A 4,128-nucleotide genomic window follows, 5' to 3' on the forward strand; every position below is an offset into this window, starting at 1 on the left:
CTTGAAATGCCTCTTCCTTTTCCCTTTCGACCGCAGACCTGACCATGACCAGAGAACACCAGCCAGTGCTGTCTCACTGCCACCACACAGCGAGTATCGGACGCTGCCGTCCCCCACTTTGTACAAGACCCCAGGCAGACACCCTCCTCCAAACCCTTCCACCTCTGACCCCTTCCTCTGCCAATGGCCACTAACCAACCTGGGCAGCTTGGACTGACTTGTCTCTCTCCCGGGCATGCACATCTCCAACCCAGACTTGGAGTGCCGCAGACACAGGGACTCCAGCTGAGCCTCAGAGCCTGTTATTCTTTTCCTGGACCCTGTGGATATCAGGCTGGCCTTGGCTGTAGCAGATGCCACCCGGGTAAGGATCAGGCCTCAAGCTTTTAAAAACATAGTGGATATAGAGCCAACCAGGAGAGCCGGGTGTGGTGGCGCACACCTGTGATTCCAGCACTCAGGAGGCTGAGGCAGGAGGATCACCATGAATTCGAGGCCAGCCTGGAGCTACATAGTGAGTTCAAGGCCAGCCTGAATTTCACAGTGAGACTCTGTCTCAAAAAAAAAAAAAAAAAAAAAAAAAAAATTCCTAAATACAGAACCTCAAGTAGAAGCCACCAGGAAGGAAAGTAGGCATTGGAACTGAAGTGTGAATCGGCTTTTCCTCCCATCTGACTGAGCTCTGCCTTGGCCCTCACCTCCAGCCTGAGCCGGTGACCCTGTCAGGAGGAGCCCCAAGGCCCCCGGCGTGGACAGCACAGCCTGAGCCTGCAGAGGTTCTGGGCAGAATGGTAGTCGGAGTGGGAAAATCCACAGCTCATGGTGCCACAGAGCCCCGGGTTCAATCCAGGAGAGCAGAATTCTGCCCAGCAGGCTATTGTGGGGTCAAAAGTCGGCGCTGCAGGGTGTGGTGGAGCACACCTGTCGCCCGCACGGCACCGGGGAGGAGCCTGGGGCAGGAGGATCGCCGTGAGTGCCAGGTCAGCCTGGACTACAGGAGACCCTGTCTCAAAACCCCCGAATGAAACAGAGTTGACGGGAGAGAGCCCAGGCAGGCTGGCGCGTGTCTTCCTGTGTGGACAGCGCGCCCAGACTGATCGCTCTGCTCGGGACATGTCCTCCACACCCACGGCCTCCCCAGGCCACCGGTGTCCAGACAAAAAGAACAAAGTGGCAGATGGAGGGAGAGTTCTACTTCCTGTCTCTGGACGCCAGCATCGCTGCCATTCCAGGCTGCAGGCGGAGTCTGGGCCCAGCACCTGGCCCGCGGCCAGCTCTCGAGATTCCACTGCAGTGTGGGGTCAGACTTCTGCCCAGGCTGGGACGCTGCGGGCAGCAGCCCTCGAGCCCCGGTGTCCAGAACGCACTGAGCGTGTGAGAGCCACGACCTCAGGCTGCTGGGAGTGGCCAAGGAGAACAAGGGGACATTAGAGTGGCCTGCTGGGCCACAGACACAGGGCCCATTCAGCTCCAGGGCTCAGGAGCTGCCCGCTGCTTCTTGCCAGGGGCAAACTCTTAAAGGAGCTTTTGTTTTTCAAATCAGATATGCAAATAAGCTGATAAGAATTTTGGAAAAATTCTCTAAAATGAGAATTTGGAATCCTGGGAGGGAACCCTTCCTCCTGTGAGCTCCTGCCTCCTGCCTCCTGGAGGAAATGGATTTGAGATGGGCAGAAGGAAGTGAGGAGGCCAACTTTCGTGTCTATTTTAGTTTTCCAGCAAAGTCCTTTTTCCGGTTGGCTTTGGATACACAAGCAAAGGACAGTAGTTAGCTAGTTGATTGCAGATAACTGTCCTCACAGCAAACGCAGCTTATCTTAGTGGGCACCAATAAACTACTGAAGTTTCAAAATACAACACCCCGCTAATAACGAGAACAGCAGATACCACTTTATTGAGCTATCACTATGCAACAGGCCTTGGCACACAGTAAAAATACTGCTGAGGCTGGGGTGTAGCTTGGTGCTGAGCAAATGCTTAACATTCCTGAAACCACAGGTTTGAGCTCCAGGACAAAAGGAGAAGGAACAGAGAAGAGGAGAGTAGAGGAGAAAGAAAAAAAGAGAAACTGGAAGTGGGGAGATCCATCTATAATCTCAGCAGTCTGTAGGGCTGAAGCAGGAGGATGGCAAGTTCAAGCCCATCCTGGGCAATTTAGCAATTCAGTAAGACCCTGTCTCAAAATATTACTATTTATTTAAAATATAGTAACAAAGAAAGAAAGCTGGGGGTATAACTCAGTACAAAGGCTCTGGGTTCAATCCCCAGTACCAAATATATATATCTATGTTGCTGGCCCTATCTATTTTACCCAGAAGTCCTATTGTCTTTCTAAATTAAATACATTTTTATTTAAGGAATTTCACGAGTAATTCCTTCAGTACTCATCAAGTCCTCTTTAATGAGGTTCTTTGTCTTCAAGATGGCCCTTTTCAAAGAACTGATGCTTAATCCAGTCATCCTGTCTGCCACAATTCTTTTATCTCCACTGGAATTATGGAAAATGACAACTTCAAAACTCCTGGAATCTTATATGCAAATTCCTCCCAGCAATTTACACTTTAGGAGTTTAGAATTTGAATTGCACATAGTATCGGTATTGTGGCATATGATCTAGATTCTGTATTATTCCTTAGTCACTCATTTCTAATATTGAAAGTCCACATTGTTCATTATTCTTGAGCAAAATGTTACAGTTCTCACTGTCACCACTGTAATACGTTTACTGTGATGGAAGCGTGACCTACCTGTGCCTCAATTTTAGCCACATTGACCAATTTTGGACACCAATCAACAGAGCCCATTCTAATCTAGAATGAGGCTTAATCCTATTCCTGAAGATCTGTTGCAAAGAAATAACATCATCAATACAATACAGGGGTGTGTGGATGTGTGTGTGCACATGCATGTGTTATGGTAGTGTTCACAGTGGCAAAAGCTAGAAATAGTGGGAGCAGATGAAAATATTATGTTATTTTTAAAATCATGAAATATTATGCAGTCATTAAAATCAGAGTTTTCTCAGGTGATTGCGATGGCCTACTAAAAAGTGGATATGTACAATTGTGTATAGTATGATCCACTTTTTAAAAAGACCCAAAGATCTTTTAGATGACCATGCACATTTACTTAAAAGTGAATATTTATATAACTCTGTGATTGTATTATTTACAGAGAAAATATGCATGGTGCATTCTAAGTTGTCAGCACTTTTCTTTCTTTTTTTCTTTTTCTTTTTGGTAGAGAGATCGAACTCAGGACCCTGTGCTTTCGAGGCAGGCGCAGTGCCACTGAGCTAAATCCTTGGCCCAATCAGCACTTCTCTGCGGATGGGTGAATAGGTCTGAGTTTGGCAGAGAACCATCCTGTAAGCAGCTGGACTAGAAGAGAGGCATCAAAGGGCCAGCTGTGGTGGTGTCTGCCTGTAATCCCAGCTACTCAGGAGGCTGAGGCAGGAGGATCAAAAGTCCAAGCCCAGCCTAGGTAATTCAGTGAGACCCTGTCTTAAAAATACAAAAATAATTCAGGCTGGGAATGTGCCTCAATAGTAGAGTGACCCTAGTTTCAATCCCTGTACCACAAAACACAAAAATCAAGCCCAGTATGAGGCTGCACACCTATAATCTGAGCACTAGGGAGGCTGAGGCAGGAGGATCACTGTGAGTTCAAGGTCAGCCTGGGGTACATAGTGAGTTCATGGCCTGAACTATAGAGAGAGACCCTCAACAAAATAAAAGTGGGAAAATAGCCCTGTGATGACTCTCTGTGCCTGTGTGCCCATTGCTTGTGGTTGCAAAGGGCGCCAGTGTCAGTGTGCTGAGGCTACAGGGAGCTCCCCTACTCCCCCTGCAGGAAGTGGACATTTCCATGGTTACTCATTCCGGAAACTGGAAGATCCTAGGCAGAAAATAAGGGCGGTCATAGGACAGAGGGAGAAGGGTGCTTTGAAAAGCTCCAGGTAGGGCCAGGGATTTAGCTCAGTGGTTCCACTGCCTGCCTCGCAAGCTAAGGACCCAAATTCAATCCCCGGTACCAAAAAAAAAAAAACAAAAACCAGAAATGCTCCAGGTGGTCCCTGTGCAGGAAGCCACTGGCACAGCCAGCTCATGAACCGTGACAACGACAGGG

At 48.3% G+C, this 4,128-nt stretch overlaps 1 non-coding gene across 1 annotated transcript; it reads right to left on the reverse strand.

Moving 5' to 3' along the window:
• Positions 1-2,685: 2,685 nt before the first annotated feature.
• LOC147821625 (small nucleolar RNA SNORA1) lies at positions 2,686-2,823 on the reverse strand. Its single transcript, XR_015446801.1, has one exon. It is a non-coding gene; the product is annotated as a small nucleolar RNA SNORA1 (small nucleolar RNA).
• Between the last annotated feature and the right edge of the window lie 1,305 nt (positions 2,824-4,128).

Source organism: Heterocephalus glaber, unplaced genomic scaffold, assembly GCF_053883595.1.
Source record: "Heterocephalus glaber isolate CG9 unplaced genomic scaffold, H.glaber_assembly_v1.0 deba00001724, whole genome shotgun sequence".
Lineage (NCBI taxonomy): Eukaryota > Metazoa > Chordata > Mammalia > Rodentia > Bathyergidae > Heterocephalus > Heterocephalus glaber.